Below are 21,383 nucleotides of genomic sequence, written 5' to 3'. Positions count from 1 at the left end.
AACTGAACATTGATTCCGATAGTTTTATTATTTGGCATGACAGGTTGGACCATCCCGGATCAAGTATGATGCAAAATATTTTTTTATTGAAAATTCATTTGTCATCTATTGAAGAACCTTAATTAAGTGAATTTTCTTGTATTGCTTGTTCTCAAGGAAAATATATTATTAGATATTCACTAGCTAAAGTTGAGATTGAACATTCTCCATTTTTTAAACATATAGATGGTGAAATATATGGGCCCATTCACCTATCATGTGGACCATTCAGATAATATATGATTTTAGTAGATGCATCTATATAATGGTCACATGTATGTTCATTATGAACTCGCATTTGATATTTGCAAAATTGTTTGCACAAATAATTAGATTAAGAGCATAATTTATGGATTATAAGATAAAGACAGTTTCTCTTGATAATATTGGTGAATTTACATCTCAGGCTTTATGATTATTATATGACAACTGAGTTCACAGTTGAATAGCATGTTGTTCATGTTTATATCCAAAATGGTTTGGTAAAATCATTTATTAAATATCTCCAAGTAATAGCTAAACCATTGTTTATGAGAACAAATTATTATTTGTACGCATCAAGCCAAAATGTTGTCATAAATTCTCCCTATTACAATTGGCTAATGGTTAGAAACCAAATATTTCTCATCTTAAAATTTTTGGATGTGTGGCTTATGTTCCAATTGATCCACCACAGCGCACAAAAATGAGTCCTCCAAATAAAATTGGGAATATATGGTGGATATGAATCTTCTTATATAATTCAATATCTTGCCAAGGATAGGAGATTTATTTAAAGCAATATTTGTTGAGTATTTATTTTGATGAATTAGTTTTTCCAACATGAGGGGGAGAGAATAAACAGTTGGAAAAATAGATTGATTATAATGCATTATCATTATCCCATTAGATCCTCACACTGAACAATGTGAACTTGAAGTTCAAAAAATAATGCATTTACAAAATATTATGAATCAATTGCCGATTTTGTTGACCTGCTAAGAATTACTAAATCTCGTATTCCAACTACAAGTGCTCCAATCAGGATTTATGTCCCAGCAAGACAATTTATCAATACAAATGAAATTAAACCATGGTTAAAACGTGGAAGATCAATCGGTTCCAAGAATAAAATCCTAGAAAAAAGAAATGAGCAAATGATCAAGATGGTCATAATATGGAGACAATTGATTATGAAGACCCTGAAGGCATAACTTTCTATAAAACCCCAGAAGAGGTCCAAGTACCTGAAAATAATGAAGAGATCTCGATTAGTTATGTTTTTCGGAAAAGAGGGGGCCCAAAAAAAAAAAGGGGTGCAACAACTTTTTCTTTTTATTTTTTTTTGTTGAAAAAACAAACAGAATCGAGAATATAAATTTGGTGATGAATAAAAAAAGAAAAGAGGGAGGGGCCGCACAAAGAGAAGACAAAAAAAGCCCCCACCCCCCACCCAAAAAAAAGGGGGGGGGGAGGGGAAAGAAAAAAAAAAAAAAAAAAAAAAAAAAAAACGCCCCCCGGGGGGGGGGGCCCCCCCCCCCCCCCCCTCCCCCCCCCCCCCCCCCCCCCCCCCCCCCCCCCCCCCCCCCCCGATTAGTCGGGTTTTAGTTAATGTTGACTTTGAAGTTTGACCGTGATTTCAGTTTTTCTATCTTTGAAAATCTTAGGAAGATGTCTTTGTGGGCCATCTCGTAGAAGATATGGTGTTTGACCCAAAACCCATGGATATTGATGATGGTGTTTCCTTATGGAAACCTTACTTGATTTGGTGTTGAACTATTTATTTGTGAAGAAGAACTTGGTTGATGGACCTAAAGCTTAGTTGGACCTGGTTTGAAGACTTCCCTCCATACTAGGTAAGTAGTACGATGTATTGAAAGAAGCCCATCCAAAAATATTGAAGTTTGGCCCATTAAATCCTTTGTTTTGAATAAGCCGTCAGTGCAGTGGCATTTTGGTAAATATCTGTTTTGAAGGTTTTCAAAAGCTTTATTTCTTTTAATTTCGTGGTAAACTATTCCCACCATGTTTCTAAACCTCTAGATAGTGTGGGATCGACCTTTGAACTTCCTCTTTGGCAACCAATCAACCAACGGGTCGGTTTGGTCGGTTGGTGAAACCCTAGTAACTCTTGAACTCTTTGTGCTATTTAAAAGGGGGAACTCCATGTGTTTCACTCTCAATCTGTTTCTAAGTCTTTGGAGAACGTGGGAAGATCCCTAGATCCTCTCCTTCGAAGCCAAGGAAGATCCTCAAGCACGTTCGGTTCTTCTTCAGCGGTTTCTCTTCTAAAAGGTTGGTATGCAATCGCTTCTTCTTTAATTCATTCATTCTTCTCTACTTCTGATTTTCGATCATGAGAAGGGTATTACACTGCTGTAATAACCTCTTCTTTAATTCTTTTAGCCCTAGAGTGAATCCCCCAATTCACTCTATGATCTTGAAGCCATATGGCGATGATCCTTGAATTTGATTCCACCAAAGCTCTTAATGATACTTTCCCTAATTTCCTACCTATCTTTATTATTGTGGGGAAGGTCTCATATTATTACCATGACCTTCCCTTGTGTCCTCATGATTGAGGAGTTGATCCTTGTTTTTCTTTGAAACAATTGGCAACCCTTTTATTTTCTATTAATTCATTGGACCCTCCCCAAAACCTTTCTTGATTGTAAATTCCTTGCCCTAAGGGTGAATCTTTATTCTCCTTAGTCTTTTCGTGGATACACGGATTCTTGTTAGTAGATCCCTAATTGTATGATTTGAATTTGTTTCCCTTCACTTTAATTGAGAACCTTATTTCTCTCATTAGTAGACCCTTTCTAATTCCATTCTTTATTTTGAAATACTAATGAGATTTTCCTTTATCTATCTTGGGTTGTTTTTGTGAGAATTAATTATGGGTAACTCTCATGAGAGGTAACCAACTCTTATGAGAGGTAACCATATATGAAACCCTATTGTTCTTTTATTTGTTGAAACCCCCAACACCCTTTTCAGATTGTGCATTCTGCCCCCAGGTGAATCTTATTCGTTGTTCTCTTTCCCTTGGGTGATATTTGTGTTAACCTAAACTTGATCACTATATTTTCTTCATGATCCATGTTTAACTTAATTAGGATTTCTAATTATTCTTTCTTCGTCTTGTTCTTGTTTGAGATCAGGAAAAAGATGATGCATCCTTGCAACCATCTATTCCATGATCTCATTCTATTCTTTGAGATCTATGATCATCATCATGATCTTAACCCTAGCTAATAGATTCTTGAAACCTTAACCCTAACCCTTGAATGATCTTCCGAAACCTCTTGTAACCTTCCATGTGGGAAACCTCATGGGTAATGTTTCTGTTAACATAAACTAGATTTCCTATGATTTCTTGTTATTTTCTTGATAACAATCATTCCCTCTCTTTCCGTGATCATAACCTTTTCATGAGCCATATGTTATGATGAAACCCTAACCTCTTTGTTACAAACCTATTATGATTGATTTTTCGGACTATGATCTCCCCCATGTCTTCATTTGGGTTTGGTTGTACTTGGTCTTCAACCCCATGAGCAAAGCACCCTTGTATAGCAATATACTTGGGCGTTACTAGTGGCGGTTGATTAAACCAAGCACCGCCTAAGCACCGCCCGGTTCGCCGGAAAATGCCCTATTTTGCCCCCGTCGTATAAATAGCATCCTCCCCTATTAACGCATTATTATGTTCGGGATTGCTATTTTGGCGATAGGCTAAACGCGGGATTCAGGTCCAAGTGCCGTAATGATATGAAACCTTTTCTTCTATTCTTGTGATTCTTATTAAGGTAATGAATCTCCATCTTCTATTCTCTTCTTTTAACCTCCGATTGATATGAACCCATCCCCATTTTGTTGGTGGTTACCCATTTATTTGTTGTACTCCTTTCAATGTTCTTGATGAGATCCTGTCGAAACAATCCCCGATTTGTTTAATGGATGGATCCCATCAAGGGGAATGATTTGGGTAATAAATCTTTGTTAATTAGGTTTCTGTTACCCCTTTTCTAGACCTATTAAGCTTGAAATTCGGACTAAGATCATCCCAAAACGGATTGAAATCGGATGATAAAAAGTCTGATTTCGGAGTTGAAACTGTCTGAAAACAGGCGTCGCGTGGAGGTCCAACAACAACCCCACAACAACCCGGCAAAGAACGTGTAGGTTTGATTTTTGAATTGTTTGACTCTGACTCTTATACATCTGTAACCCTATGCCTAGGTGTTCTGCTTCAAATAAAAGTCTTATAATAGTTTTTGGATTGCAAGTTAGAGGACTCTACTAAATTATAGGTAAGGACATGCATTCTTATTTATATGCAATTACATATACATGATGATTCAGCTGTTCTATTACTATCTTTGATCATGTAACTTGCTGTAATTGTATAAAGCATGTGAATCTTATTGTATACTTGCTGTTAGTGGTGTTCTTTGATGTACTTCATCTTTTATGATATTGCACAACTGTTCATGGTATGATAAAGAGTGATTGTAGTGTAGTTGTGATGGAAGGGTATTCCTTTGGGATATCTTGCTGGGATATCGAAGGCCGGGAATGGGACACATCCCGCCGATGTCTCCAGCACTATCATGATTACTTGATGACATCAGGAGTCTAGAATTGCATGGCTAGGTACCCCACATGCTATTACCCTTCGCAGGGAATAAGCCGGTACCCGTACAATGGTGACGTGACTATGTTTCATCCAACACGAACCATCCCGAGACCGTGGTCCACTATTGGTCATGTAATGTAGGGTTGCATATGTTAGGTGGCTCATGGACGCCAAGAGCGGACCGGTGCGCGAGGAGTCATGAGAGCATCCGCCCCAAAATATGTGGATGACCATAGGGTTAAGGAGTGGAGTCCAACAGAGGTAGCCCCGTGAGGATTCTCACCCTAGGTTGCGAAGGATACAACCGAGTTGGTTGGTCCATAGGGGAAGTATCCGGACTTCAAATAGTATGTTACCATTATGACCTTGCATTGATTAGAAACCCCGACATGCGCCAAGACTCATTCCAATGGTCGTGGTGAGAGAGTGTTGACAACCCCCACCACGGTTAGAGCCGGGACTACCCCTCCCAGATCCACAGGTAACCAGCCTGCCGGATCGAGTGATGAGACTTACCCAAAGGAGGGCTGTGATATCTTAAACATTCACCATTAGAAACTTGCATAGTTAGATCTTAGTAGCATTCATATTCTGCATATCATCCAATCATTTCATATGTGCATCGTGGATTGTATTGACATATATATGAGAATTCTTATTCCTTAACGATTCTTGGAACATTCCTTCATTGTATGTATTATATAAACTGTACAGAGATGGTTGCACAACGTCGGAAGTTGGAGATGATTCGTATAAAAGAGCCTCTCTTAAGCATTGGCACAGACAGGGTACATGGACTTCAAGCATAAAGCCTCCGAAGATGAAGATTATTTAGTTATTCTTGCTCCCAACTCATATACATTTATTCTTGATTCTTCCTATTATTTCTGATATTTATTGGAGTATTTGGACTCCGTAACCTTTTATTAATTATTGCACTATTCTTGCTCTTGATTACGTGTATTTGTATTTATTATTATTGATAGACTAAAACCATGGATCAAATGGGGGAAAAAAAAAAAATTATTATTGTGCCTTTTATTAAAGGATATGGATCTAATTTTAATAAGTGTATATGAAGATGACTTAAATATCATTGGAATTCCTAAAGAATTTTCAATAGCAATAGATTATTTGAAGAAAGTTGAAATGAAAATCTTGAAAAGATAATGTTTTGTCTTGACTTGTAAATTGAGCATTTGACGAATGAAATATTCGTTCATCAATCAACTTATACAGATAATATTTTGAAGCGATTTTATATAGATAAAATACATCCATTGAGAACTCCAATGGTTGTGAGATCGCTCAATATAAAGAAATATTCATTCCGACTCCAAGAAAACAGTAGAGAATTTCTTGGTCCTGAAGTATCATATCTTAGTGCAATTGGGCATTAATGTATCTTGCTGATAATACACAATCGGATGTAGCATTTTCTATAAGTGTATTAGCAATATTTATTTCTTCTCCAATATGAAGACTCTGAAATGTTATAAAACATATATTTCAGTACATTCGAGAATTATTGACATTATGTTATTTTATGAATGTGAACATCAACTTACTTGTTATGTAGATGCAAGATATTTATCTAATCTATATAAAACTAGATCTCAAATATGCTATTTATTCACAAGAGAATGTTAGCTATTTTATGGCATTAAAAAAAACTATAGCTGTCACTTCTTCAAATCATGTAGAGATAATAGTGATTCATGAAGTATATTTTGTTAAGATCAATGATACAATACATTCATGAAACATGCAGTCTTTTACTAGAAGAAGGAATTTCAACAATATTATATGAAGATTATGCTGCATGCAAAGCTCAATTGAAGGGATGATACATCAAAGAAGATAGAACGAAGCATATTTCACCAAAATTCTTCTTCACTCATGATCTTTAATGAAATGGTGAAATCTATGTTCATTGAATTCGTTCAAGTGATAACTTGAAACGTTTATTTAATGAGGCATTGCATACTTCAAATTTTGAGAAGCTGGTATATGATATTGGAGTGTACGTCTTCAAAGATACTCAATGATATTTTTATCAGGGGGAGTAAAATACATGTTACATTCTTTTTCCATTCACCATGGTTTTGTCCCACTGAGTTTTCTTGGTAAGGTTTTTAATGAAGCAGCTACCAATACGTATTATTTAGATATGTATACTCTTTTTCCCTCACTAAGATTTTTTCCCACATATTTTTTCTTAGTAAGGTTTTAACAAGGTACATTATCTATTGATGGACATCCAAGGGGGAGTGTTATAAATAATATTTATTTATGGATATCCATTACCCCTAAAGAGATTGTACTTTCAATTGAAGATCTCAACTACCTCAGGATGCAATATTGGTGAAGATCACAACCATCTCATTACACAATATTGGCAATCAATATTCCCATTCTATGCACCTTCTATCTTGGGTGGCAATAATCATTCCATATCAAGATTATCTTATTGTGTGTGAGAATCATATATTGTATTTTTTGTAGACTCTGATATTACCATATCAGAGAAGATGGTAGTTCCATTATAAATATGTAATGACTAACTCAATAGAAGTGCTGAACTTATCTTGTTCTTTCTTCTTTGTATTCTATATTTTCTCTTTATTTTATAACATTTCCCACCTTTTTCTTTCATGGTTTCTTAAAGTTTTTCTCCCACAATTTTGACCTTTTATGCTTTATTTCAGTATATATACATATATTATAATTTACTTATAATTATGTTATCTATATTTTAGTCCTTCTATTAATTTAACTAAATTTTTAATGTGCATCCCACGTTAGAATGTAATAAAATAATATAGAGGTGGGACCCGTAGTGGGTCCCACATCGGCTCACATAATATGTATGGTGAAAAGACATTAATGCTTGTTCAATGAAGAGATGATCTAGATTCGTTATTCACCCCCCTAAATGTTCAATCCTAGCTTCGCCCTTTCCAGCATGTATAAGTAGCCAAAAGAAAACTTTGAATTTAGGAATAGAGAGCTGCGAGAAAAACTTCCACCAAGCAGTAAATGCATTACTCAAGGAGGGATGCTTAGACAAAACCAACACTTGACTAGCTAGCTTTAGATGTGAAAATTCCAGAGGATTGCATATCAAATTTCCAAAAATCACTAGTTGTAGTAAGAGAGATCGAGGGATTAGCAATGGCAAATTCGAAGCAATTATTAATATCCAAAGTCAAGGCATGCTGGTTGTCCACCATCTCAGCAACATTGGTATCCCTAGGTAGAAGATCAAAGTTAATCTCACCAATCTTATGATTCGAAATACATACCCAGGGATCAAACCAAAGTGACATATCTTTGTGATCCCCCAAATATATGAAAACCATTCTTGCAAACTAAGGTACAAAAGAGCATAAGCTTCTCCAAGTCTTTGATCTAAGGCTTTTGGGTAATTTGAGGATTAAATAAGGAGGTGGATGGAAAATATTTAGCTTTAAGAATCTAAAACCACATAGCATAGGGACTTATTAGAAGCCGCCATCCCTGCTTCAGGAGTAAAGCTTTGTTAAAATTCTCCATCTTCCTAAACCCGAGACCTCCCAACTATTTGGGTAAGCAACACTTATCCTAGGCAATGAGAGACAACTTCCTTCCATCTTGAGGAGGACCCTACCAAAAACATTGATAAATCCTATCCAGTTGTGCAAACAATTTTGGAGAAAGCAAGACAATTCATAAGATACAAGGGGAGGGATTGGATTAGAACACCTCTTCCTGCACATGACAGGGACTTGGATTTCCATGTCGGGAGCTCCCTATGCATCTTAGCAAGTAATGGTTTGAGATCCTTAGATTAGGCTCTAGAAGGTTTCTAAATAAACAACATTCTTGTTCATCTCTTTAAACCCCAAGAGCTGAAGGAGTCCAGTCCTGTCTGCAAGAGCCACATTCCTACTAAAAAATGCCTCACTCTTCTCCGAATTGATGACTTGGCCAGTAAGGTTAGAAAACAGTTGAATCACTACTTTCACAACTAGGACATCCTCCTTATTGGCTTGACAAAAAAGGACAAAGTCATCAATGAAGAGATGAGTAACCTCAGGGGCCCTCCTAGCAACCTTAATGCCTTTAAAGATATTCAAGGATCTATATTCAACCAGCAACCTAAAGAAGAGTTCCATCATCAGGAGAAATAAGTAAGGGCTGGGGGGGGGGGGGGTAGCCTTACCTAAGGGCATTGCTTCTAGTAAAACCTAGCAAATTAATAGAGAAAGATAGTGGAAATTAGATGTTCCGGTCACAAGAGTGCAATATCTATGAGGGAACTAGATGTTGGATTTACTTATAATCAAACACTATAATAAAATTTATGGGTTGATCCACCAAAATACTAAGCATATTTAAGGTAGAACAATCTAGAAATTAGAGTTCCTCATTGTTTTAAAATAAAAAAATTTAGGAAAAATTTTAGAGACACCCAAGAAAATTGGGAGTGACTCTCCCCAAAGTATTTCTTAAGTTTGCACCATAGTATACTCTGTTTAGCAAATTTTGTTTAGTCATAGTTGGATAATTTCATAATCCATATATTGCCCTTAATCTTTTGTGACTTTACAAAGTTCTCTTTTAAAAAAGGAATTTTAAGTTTCATTTTCTTTCTTCCTCCGTTCATTATTTTATATTATAAGATATAAGATATGGAATAATACAACTAAGGTTTTATTCATCATTTCCTTTCGCTCATTAATGGTTCTAACAAAAATGGTGGCCACTACCAATTGGGTATAGTTTTGGCATGTCTATGCTTTTAGCAAATTGTCTTGGTGTCTCGCTCTCTCACTTATCTTCTTCTTTTTCTTAAAGGTCAGATTCATAGGAGTATTTTGATTCCTCTTAGTACCTTAATTTAAGCTTTTCCTGTCAGTTATCAATTCAAAAGGTAAAGTTCGGTCACACTATTACTTGAGATGGCCATCAAATTAGACATGAGCAATGCACTTGACAAATTGGAATGGAACTTTATAGAAAAAACTTTGAAAAGTTTTGGCTTTCCAATACAATGGAGCAGGTGAATCATATTTTATTTCTCTTCTACTAACCTCTCAATTCCTTTAAATGGAGTTTCACATGTCTTTCCATCCAATTAGGGGGTTGAGGTATGATGATCCTTTGTCATTTTACAATATTTTGTTTTGTGTAGTAAAGTCCTCTCTTCTTATCTTGAGTTAGCTAAACATCAAAAAAGAATAAAGCTAACAAGATGGGGGGAGAGATTGAGCCGTATTCACCTTGCTGATGACAAACTCTGTTCATAGTGAAAGCAGAAACAAAAACAATTTGTAGCTTCTCATGGATTTAAAATTCACAAGCAGGGGTGGTGGCGCAGTTGGCTAGCGCGTAGGTCTCATAGCTATTTGAGTTATCCTGAGGTCGAGAGTTCGAGCCTCTCTCACCCCATCTTTTTTCTTCTGAATTTGCAGTAATTTTCACGGGAAGCAATTTACTATTTGTTCTAATCTTGTTCTTTGAGATTGGAGACAGTTTGTCACAACTACTTTAGAAGAGGCAAGCCCAGTAAGGCTCCAAGAAGCAAGCCCAATAAGGCCCATGAGAGACAAACAACGACCCACCTATCTCACCGACTATATCTAATGAAGAAGTATCCATAAGGGGCTCTAGAGTTTGTAACTGACTATATCACGTAGTAATGAAGAGTATCCAGAAGGGACTCTAAATTTGTATAATCCAATAGGACCCAATTTTGTAATACGGGACCATAATATATAAAAGGACAGTAGGGAAAAAAAAAAAAAAGTTTAATCTCTTTCCTAAATCTTTTTCTCCCTCTCTCTCTCTCTCTCTCTCTCTCTCTCTCTCTCTCAGTTTCTCTAAGCCTACGTCCTCACCAGATCCAAATTCCCTCAATTCAACATCGGAGTCTGACAATTGGTCCGACCTGCCGGATGGCCGACGGCACGTGATTGAGAGTAATGGATGAAGCTTTGAAGCAGCTGAATACAATCACTAATGAGCAAGGTGCGATGCTAACTACCCTGCATTCTTCGTTTGTTGAGCAAAAAGAAACCATGACACAATTGCAGACATCGGTCCAAGAACAAAAGCATACCATGTCTCAATTGGTGGCGCAAATCATGGCCCTTAGCGGACAGATGACTCAGGTGATATGAACGCCAATAGCAACTGAGCATTCACCATCGCTTCCATCAAATTCAGGAAACACACGAACCTCCGGATCAAATTTCCAATCTGGAAATCATACTAAATCAGTTCGGTTAGATTTTCCCCGTTTCGATGGGCGAAATCCCACCGGATGGATCTTCAACGGATGGATCTTCAAAAAGCTTCTTTGATTATCATGTTATTCAGGATGAGCAACGCCTGCTAGTGTCTGCATTTCATATGGATGATTCAGCTCTGGACTGGTTCCAATGGATGTACAAGGATAAACAATTACCCACCTAGGGAGCCTTCACGCACGTGCTAGAAAAGCGGTTCGGTCCATCAGCATATGAGGATCATCAAGCAGCCCTGTTTAAGCTAACACAAATCACCACTGTGGCTGAATACCAGAGTCGCTTTGAAGCCTTATCTAATTGAGTCTCAGGACTATCATCCTCGGCCCTGGTAAGTTGTTTCATCTCGGGACTTAGGCCTAATATTCGCAAGGAGGTTTTGGCATTTAGACCTCTAGATCTGAACGAAGCAGTAGATTTGGCAAAACTACAAGAATCTAAACTCATTGATACTAGAAGCAATGAACCAAGGCAAATGTATCAGAGACCCGTACCAATTTCAACCAGACCTCCATTGCTACCAACACCAAAAGCACCTAGCACCACTCTACCAATTAAAAGGCTTTCACCCACAGAAATGCAGCAGCGACGGGAGCAGGGTTTGTGTTTCAATTGTGATGAGCACTTTTCTCCTGGCCATCGTTGTAAGGTAAAACAACTCCTCTTGCTGGAATATGATGATGAAGGAAATTCCCAATTAGAGAATGAGTTTGATCCTGGAGAAAACCCCTACCTCTGACTCAAGCGGGATTGTGGAAGAATTATCTTACCATTCCATGAATGGCATCCCTTCTCCAACAACAATTTGTTTTACTGGGTACATACAGGGACAACCGGTGCAGATCTTAGTGGATGGGGGAGCAACTCACAATTTTATCCAAAGCCAAGTTGCGTGGCGCTCGGCTGTGCAACCGAAACGGTGCCTCAAAAGACTCTGATCGTCGGCAATGGAAACCGATTGGTATGCGAGGGTTTGGTAAGAGATCTACCACTGCAAATTCAAAATTCTCAATTTAGAATGGATGCATATATTCTGCCCATTTTTGGCGCTGATTTGATATTGGGGGTCCATTGGATGGCCCAATTAGGGCCCGTGCTGTTTGATTATCAGAAATTAACTCTTGAATTCCACCATTTGGGCCGGCCCATTAAGCTACAAGGGGGTCCATGGTTATTCCCTAAACAAATTATGTATCATGAGCTCAGACGCATGATAACCACTCAAATGGGTATGTGTTATTTCAAGATGGAATTAGACCAACCCATGGGGTCCATAACTGATCCATCTAACCCAGATTTGATTGCACTACTCACGGCCCATTCCACAGTGTTTGATGAATCGAAGGGATTACCACCAGTACGAGCACAAGACCATATTGTTACCTTGCAACATGGCACGACTCCAATCAATGTAAGACCCTACCAATACCCCCACTTCAAAAAAATGAAATTGAGAGACAAATTAGTGAAATGCTGGCTTCCGGTATCATTCGCCCTAGCACTAGCCCGTACTCGTCTCCAGTTTTATTGGTAAAAAAAAAGATGGGACATGGAGATTTTGTATTGATTACAGAGCATTGAATGCGGTCACCGTACCAGATCGACTTCCTATTCCAACGATTGATGAACTGTTTGATGAGCTCCATGGAGCACAATTTTTTTCTAAAATGGATCTTCGATCAAGCTATCATCAAATACGAGTCCAAGCTAGCGATATACCCAAGACAACTTTTCGCACCCACGAGGGCCACTACGAGTTTCTGGTGATGCCATTCGGCCTCACAAATGCACCCTCCACATTTCAAGCTATGATGAATAGTATATTTCGGTCCTTCCTTCGAAAGTTTGTATTGATATTTTTTGATGATTTATTAGTCTACAACACCTCATGGACATATCACTTACATCACTTGCAACAAGTCCTGAGTACTCTACAAGCCCACACACTTTATGCCAAGAGGTCCAAATGTTCATTTGGACAAACCTCCATAGCCTACTTGGGCCATGTCATATCAGCCCACGGCCTTGAGGTGGACCACTCTAAAATTGCAGTTATATGAGATTGGCCCACCCCTCAATGCATCAAAGAGGTATGTGCCTTTCTCGGGTTATTAGGATATTATAGTAAATTTATACGTGGATATGCTAGCATTGCAAGCCCATTAACCGATCTACTCAAGAAGGGGGCCTACACGTGGACATCATCAGCCCAACAAGCTTTTATCCAACTTAAGCAATGTTTGACGTGCGCACCCATCTTGGCCCTTCCGGATTTCACTCAGCCGTTCACAATCGAGACCGACGCATCTGGGGTTGGTATCGGAGCAGTCCTATCTCAGAAGGGACACCCCATTGCCTTCTTCAGCAAGAAACTCTCTTCTCGCTCACAAGCAAAGTCCACCTATGCTCGCGAAATGCTTTCCATCACTCAGGCAATACGAAAATGGCACCAATATTTATTGGGACACAAATTTTTTATCCATACAGATCATCGCAGCTTAAAGGAGCTCACTACTCAAGTGATTCAAACGCCAAAACAACAAGCATGGCTCTCCAAACTGTTGGGATATAATTTTGAAATTTTTTATCGGCCCGACAAAGACAATATTGCAGCTGACGCTCTGTCTCGAGTGGAACATCCCTCCTTGATGGCTTTTACAAACACTACCCCTACGTACCTGGATCAACTCCACATAGAGGTGCAACAGTCCAATGAATTGCAGCAACTGTGTCAAGCTCTACAGCAAGACCCTACAACGCATCCAGAATTTGCTCTAAGGGATGGTCTCTTGTTTTGACATAATCGGTTAGTCATTGCTTCTGATTCCCCACTACGACATCAATTCCTAACGGAATTTCATACAACTCCTCACGGCGGCCACGCGGGATATCTTCACACATACAAACGGCTTACCAAGAACATCCATTGGAAGGGTATCAGAGCTGATACCAAAATATTTGTTGCCAATTGCCATATTTGCCAGCAGACTAAGACAATTCAAGCTTCACCAGTAGGGCTCCTGCAACCGTTACCCATTCCGGACCAAGTATGGGAGGATGTATCCATGGACTTCATCACATGTTCTTCCACTGTTGGTAGGCAAATCAACAATCATGGTGGTTATCGATCGATTGTCAAAATATGCTCACTTCGTCGCCTTACCTGTCCACTACACCAGCCTTAAGGTTGCTGAATTTTTCATGACAGAAGTGGTCAAATTGCACGGCCTCCCTCGCTCCATCGTTAGTGATCGTGATCCTGTGTTCCTTAGCAATTTTTGGAAAGATCTCTTTCAATTACAGGGCACCACATTGTCAATGAGCTCAGCCTACCACCCACAAAGCGATGGTCAGACAGAAGCACTCAATCGCTGCTTGGAGAATTATTTGCGATGCTTTGTTCATGATTAACCACAACAGTGGCCAAAATTCCTAGCTTGGGCAGAGTATTCCTACAACACCACACATCATTCCTCTCTGGATTGCACACCCTAGTAGGCATTATACGGTTGTCCACCCCCCACACTCGTGCGGTACATACCCAGCACCTCATCCAACGCCATGGTAGACTCTGAACTGCAGGATAGGGATCGATTACTCTGTTCACTCAAGGAAAACCTTCGTCGCGCTCAGGACCGAATCAAGATCCAAGCGGATTGCAAACGGTGAGACAAGGAATATCAACCAGGCGACTGGGTCTATGTACGACTACAACCTTACCGTCAAACAACGGTTACTCATCGGCTTTGTCACAAGCTATCTCGACGTTATTACGAACCATATGTCATCATTTGCCGCATCGGCAAAGTCGCCTACAAACTGCAATTGCCGGAGGGATCACGCATACACCCTGTCTTCCATGTCTCCATATTGAAACCTTGTGTTGGGGAAGCTCTGTTAAAGAAACGGAAAAGGGTCATAGTATTTGAGTTGGAACTTCTAGGCGCATTACAACGTTGCTTTCCTTAAGACGTAATTCGCCCTCACATTAAAGTGCTATGAGGTACTGCGAACTGTCTCCCATGATACAAAGAAGCCCAACTTCGAGTTGAATCTCTCAAGTTTTGCTAAGCACTCGCAAAACTCAAGAACAGAGAAGACTTCGGGATTTTCTCTCTTGTTCTGCTGTTGTGAAGCTAGATGAATTTATAGGCATTGAGGTGCCTCTACTGAACAGTTCATGACTTTGTTCGTATGGGTGCACCTCTCTATAGGGATACGAATGCTGACGTTCAGATATGAGCCGTCGGATCGTTCGACCGCACGATCTAACGGTCCATATTGAACCATCAAAACTATATTTATGGATCTACTTCCATTGCCCTAGATCTACCGTTGATCATAACACACGGTTTAGATCGCCGCCGGCAGCGGCGCGGCGCCCGCCCGCCCACGCCGCGGGGGGGCCGCCCACCCACCCGGGGTCTCATTTAAGTTGAGTTAATAGGTGGACCATTAAACCGGCGCACCCGGAAACCAATGTGGGACTATATAATAATACACTTTCCTAAAATAAATAAAGGAAAGTTTTCCGCACTTACAAATCCAATAAAATGAAACATATTTTATTATAATAAAAATAATACAACAAGCTCCAGGCATGGCACCTCTTCCAGCAGATCCGACTCCATCACTCCGCCCACTTGAGTTTCTTGACAAACGCCGGCTACGTCGAGGAAATCACAATATCTCCCAAGTGCTAGTACAATGGGAAGGGTTATCTCCTGAAGAAGCAACCTGGGAGGACATCCAGCAGCTCCGCTGTCACTTTCCTGACTTACACCTTGAGGACAAGGTGTCTTTTCTAGCGAGGAGCAATGTCACGAATACTTTAGAAGAGGCAAGCCCAGTAAGGCTCCTAGAAGCAAGCCCAATAAGGCCCATGAGAGACAAACAACGACCCACCTATCTCAACGACTATATCTAATGAAGAAGTATCCATAAGGGGCTCTAGAGTTTGTAACCGACTATATCACGTAGTAATGAAGAGTATCCAGAAGGGACTCTAGAGTTTATAATCCAGTAGGACTCTAATTTTGTAATACGGTCTCTGAAGACCATAATATATAATAGGACCCAAGTAATGGGAAAAAAAAGAACAAGTTTAATCTCTTCCCTATATCTCTCTCTCTCTCTCTCTCTCTCTCTCTCTCTCTCTCTCTCTCTCTCTCTCTCTCTCTCTCTCTCTCTCTCTCTCTCTCTCTCTCTCTCTCAGCCTCGTCTCTCACCCTCTCTCTCTCTCTCTCTCTCTCTCTCCCTCACTCTCACCATCTCTCTCTCTCTCTCTCTCTCTCTCTCTCTCTCTCTCTCTCTCTCTCTCTCTCTCTCTCTCTCTCTCTCTCTTTGCATAAATGGATAACTTCATCTCTTTGCTTCAACAAACAACTAACACCCCACTAACATAGTTGAGTTTTTTGAACCAAATAGTAGTAAGTTCTTTCACTAGGGACTTGAGTCCAGTCCGAATTAGGGTTTCTTTTGGGTTCCATTAATTACATAATTTTTTTAGCTCAAGCTGACTATTGTTCATATGAAATTGTCAGCTGTTAGATGTCCAATTCAATCGTTCTTGTTAGAATGTAATTTCAAAATATCACAATAGAGATGAGATGAGATGAGATGGCACTTTTCAGATGCATTATAACATTACTTTGTTTAATATTTAATTTACCTATACCATTGGAAGATTACAATGAATAGAGTCTCTCAAGATACACGAGAACTCAACATTAATTGTATTTCAGATTTTATCATATAGAAGTAAACCTAAATTATAGAGAACTGCAGAGAACATTTAGTCCTTCATTTTGTAAAGCTAGAAGGAATATACACAGACAAAAATCCCACGACAATAGTCTAGATTGAACAACAACTATATGGGTTAGGATCTTGTGACATTTTAAATTATGAGAAGTAAAATTAGTTGCTAATTTAGGGGAATCTATCTTGTCAATATTCAAAGGTGAGCCTTGCTCCTGAATGCGTGATGGAGGTGAAATTTGGATAGAATTATCACCATCGAGTGATGGATGGTGAAATTCCCCCCCCAACCCCCCCCCCCAAACCCCCCCCCCCAAAAAAAACCCCCCCCCCCCCTTTCGGATAGAATTATCACCATCCAATTATAAATCTATAGACAATACTTTTCCTTCTTTCCTTCCTCTCCTCTTCTTTCACATGAAGACTAGAGACAAATTGAAATATGCAAATCTTTGTTTCCTTCTTACCTTCCTCTACCTCTTATTACATGTTTTTTTTTTGCACAAAGATCTTGTATTACCATCTTCATTTGATGACAATAAAAAATGGTCTTTAAGACCATCTCTTCGCATGACAACTCAGTCACTAATCTACCTTATTTGCCCTCTCCAATCTAGTAGCCAATTGATTGATAGTCAAAAGTAATCTACCTTATTTGTTCCTTCCAATCTGCTAGCTAATTAATTGATGGTAAAAATATCATTTATGTTAGCTAGCTAATTGATTGATTCTACACCTTCTTAATTGATTGTAAATACATTTTTTTTGTACATTTCATTTTAGGTTGACATTTTTTGTATATCTTGTATACAAGAATATAACATTTTTTGGGTTTGATCACTGTGAGGGAGACTGAGGTGGCAGCGGTGCTGATGGCTGTGCTGGAGACGGTGGCTCACTCTCAAATCTTCCTCGTCGACGGTGAATCCAATGATTATTTATTATTTATTTATTTTATAATATCTATTTTAGTAGATTAAAACTAAATTAAAAAAAAAATCCAAGGGACACAAGGGTATTTCCGTCACAAAATTTATTAACCTAACAGTTTCTATTAAGTTTGTCCTTATTTAATCATTTCTTGAAACCATAGGGGAGCCATATACAAAAAGAAACTTAAATTGGACTAAAAGTGACCCGGACCAAACTTCAGGGGGTCTAGATGAAAATTAGCCTAAAATGAATTATGCAACTACAGTAAGGTACATGATTAATGAATAATATTGGAAACAACTGATTCATCATATACATGCCATTGCATATAAACAAGATAGTGTGTCCTTACCTGTAATTAAGTAAAAGCTTATTGCAACCAAACCACAGTTACAAGACCTTCAGTAGATTTAGAGAACACCTAAACATAGGGTTACAAGAATACACAAGAGTCATGAGTCAAATCAAAGCCAACACAATTCTCAAATAGACACTATGACCCAGCCGGTTGCTTGGGTCAAGCGACTGCCCCTGTTATAGACAGTTTTCCAACTCCAAAATTCAAACTTTTGATTATCCAATTACAATCCGGTTTTGGGATGATCTTAATTTGAATTTCAATCTTAATCAGTCTATAACAAAGGTGCAAATCAGTAACTTAAAATTAACACAGATCTATAACCCAAATCAACTCCCTTGATTAGGTTCATCCTTTATTCGAATGCAGGGATTTGTTTTCGAATAGGATCTTCTCAAACACATTGATTAGGGAATAGAACTAATCACAACTAGGTTACCCCAACATAAAGGAGATGAATCTACATCATTCCAAAGATAAAGGAAGAGAATGGAGTGAAGGTGATTCACTTACCTCAACCAGATTTGCAAACAGAGGAGGGAAAAAGATCCAGATCGCAATCCACGCTTTCCTCACCTTCCATCACGTATCCTCTGCCTCCTAACCATCCAAAATCGCAATCCCAAATATAATAATGAATTAATAGGGCGAGGTTTGCTATTTATAGAGGATAGGGGGCAAACTAGGGCAAAATCCCTCAAGCAGCCCATGATGGTCACTTGGGGCGGTTGATTGGCCCAATCAACCACCTTAAGCAACCGCCCCCTAGTATTTTGCAGTACACGGGTGCTTTGCTCAAAGGGTTGATTCCGAACCTCAACCTAACCCTAAACAACACATGGGGGAGGTCTTACCTTCATTACGACATCTTCAAACACCTCCTGACTTCTACTAGGGATCCAACTTCCCAGTAAGGAAGGTTCTTCATCAAGAGAATCCAGATACTCCACAACTTATTTCGACTATGACCTATGGGTTATTGGACCTGCAATACGGATTACGAGTTAGAATTATGGGGGTTGTTACATGATGGGGTTACCTGGGCTCTTAAGAAAAATTGGTGATCCTTAGTTCGAAAGGTCAAAAACAATAGATGAAGGTAGAATAGTTGAGGGAGGTGGAAGGTAGAAAGGGGTAGGAAGGGTCAGATGTCTGAGGAGAAATATGGGCTTGCGTTGAAGGGATTAGAAAGGGCTTAAGTGAAGTGGGAAAAGGGAGTGAGGATTGGGCCCACTTAAGAGGGAATCATACTTATAATAGTTAGGGTTTGGTTTAGGTTGAGACAAAGTTTGGCATTGGATTAGAGGCTGGGAGTGGATTTGGGAGACAAGGAAGGAGGGGTTTTAAGAGAGGGTGGGTAGTTAGTGATAAGGCCTAGGGAAGTGGTTGTGAGGTTTAAGGGATGGGCTCAAGCGGGGTGAAGGAGGAGGCCCCATTAGGGAGAGAGGGCTGGATAATTCTCGAGTTAGGGGGGGGGGGGTTGGTGGTGGGGACCAATTGAGGAGATCGAGTGGCAAAGTAAGTGGTTTGGAGGGATAGAGGTAGGATCTGGATGAAGCAAGGAGGTAGGGGGTAGAGTAGGTTAGTAAACTGTTTATCGCAAAAGAGGTACGCAAGCTAGGGAGGGGTGAGCATATAGGACTGGAACCTAGGATGGAAGGCAAGGAAGGGTTACAAAAGCTAGTCGTACGTGTTAACTTATGCAAGAGGGTTTCCATATTAGGCATCGAGGAGGAATAGAGATAGCTTTAATGAAAGAGGGGTTTTCCCCACTCATTGAGGCTGGAGCACAACAATAGCATTGACGACCACAACACTTGATTTTGCAGGAGGGTTTGAAATTCTAGGGAGGCATCAAGACAGTGGTTGGTGTTGATGCAGTGGCAACAACATTCTTGAGGAAAAATGTGACAATAAGGAGCCTTCAAGCCTAATATTGAGAATAACAGTTGCAAAGGAGGGGTTTGATATCTTACCAATGACAATTGCGATGTTTGATGGTGCAAGCGTCGATTTGAAGCTTTTAGAAGATGTATGGAATTAACCATGGTTATAGGGCTAGGGAGGATGTGGAATTAATCATTGCAACATCTGTAGCTAAAAAGTAGGTATCAGGTCAAATGGAGTAGTTTGGAACTGTATTGATGTTGATCTAACAAATTTCATTCATGAGTATTTTGTTTCAAGGTACATGGATCCAAAATTGAAAACATCTTGTATCTATTTACTACCAAAATTCCTCACCCAGATTCGGCTGACAAATTCCGTCCAATTAGTTTGCGTGCATTTGCAGTTAAGGTGGTTTCCAAGATCATTATAGGTCGACTTCAAGCATTGCTCCTTGATATTATCAACCCAACTCAGTCAGCCTTCATACCTTCAATATTGATATCAGATAACATCTTTATGGTGCATGAGCTCTTTCACTACATCAAAAAGCACAAGAAAGGCAAGAAGAAATTTCTGGGACTCAAATTGGATGTGAAGAAGGCTTATGACAGGTTAGAATGGTCTTATATTTTTAGCCATATTACTAAAATTTGGTTTTGGTTCTCACTAGGTCTCTATGGTTATTAGTAGTATTTCATCTGTATCTTATAAACTCCTAGTCAATGGCAACATTGCCAGCTCCATCAACCCTTCTAGAGGTATTTGCCAAGGATTATAAAGTGGACCATACCTTGCAACATTATCTTGATATGGGTAAAGATTGAGTACAGACGAGTTGGGATCATCTACCCCTCGATGTGGAGAATTGTCCTTCATTCTTCTCCAGCACACATTTAGAGGGAGAGTTCACCTTTGATATTGGGGCGGAGTCAAGATATAATACTGGGATGCTAGATAATGAAACCACATGAAAAGAGGGTCAAGTGTTTGTATTTTACACATGAAAAGTGGGCAAGAAAGGTCTCTTAAGGGAGATTTAAAAAAATCAAGGGCAGAAGGGGGGGGGGGCAAGTGTTAGTATTTCACACATGAAAAGAGGGCTAGAGGGGTCTCTCTAAGGAAATTTAAAAAATTGGGCATTAAGAGCAAATATTGGTATTTCACATATAGGAAGAGGAACAAAAGGGTCTCTATAGGCAAATTTCAAAAATTGGGGGAGAGGCGGGCCATGGCTGCCTTGGCCTAGGATAGCTCCACTCCGGTCTGAGCATTGATAGCATGAACTAAAAAACCTCATAGGTGAATCTCTCCAAAATGTGTGAGGAAGAGGTATGGGAAAAAAAAATTATAAGCTATATTGTATCTAAAACACAAAGTATATTTTTATTGAAAAACAAAAAAAAAAAACCCTTCTCAAGAGTCCATGGCGAAGTCAAAAGGGAAAAAAGAACTTTAACAATCATGAATTGGAAAATAGTAACTACTAAATCCA

At 39.2% G+C, this 21,383-nt stretch overlaps 1 non-coding gene across 1 annotated transcript; it reads left to right on the top strand.

Annotated features, from left to right (window-relative positions):
• Positions 1–10,007: 10,007 nt before the first annotated feature.
• Positions 10,008–10,093, top strand: TRNAM-CAU (transfer RNA methionine (anticodon CAU)). Its single transcript is given in 2 exon segments — positions 10,008–10,045; positions 10,058–10,093. It is a non-coding gene; the product is annotated as a tRNA-Met (tRNA).
• The last annotated feature ends 11,290 nt before the right edge of the window (positions 10,094–21,383 follow it).

The sequence above is a fragment of the Hakea prostrata genome, chromosome 2, assembly GCF_041222555.1.
Source record: "Hakea prostrata isolate BN-2017 chromosome 2, UWA_Hpros_2, whole genome shotgun sequence".
Lineage (NCBI taxonomy): Eukaryota > Viridiplantae > Streptophyta > Magnoliopsida > Proteales > Proteaceae > Hakea > Hakea prostrata.
This window is presented reverse-complemented; position numbering and strand designations above follow the sequence as displayed.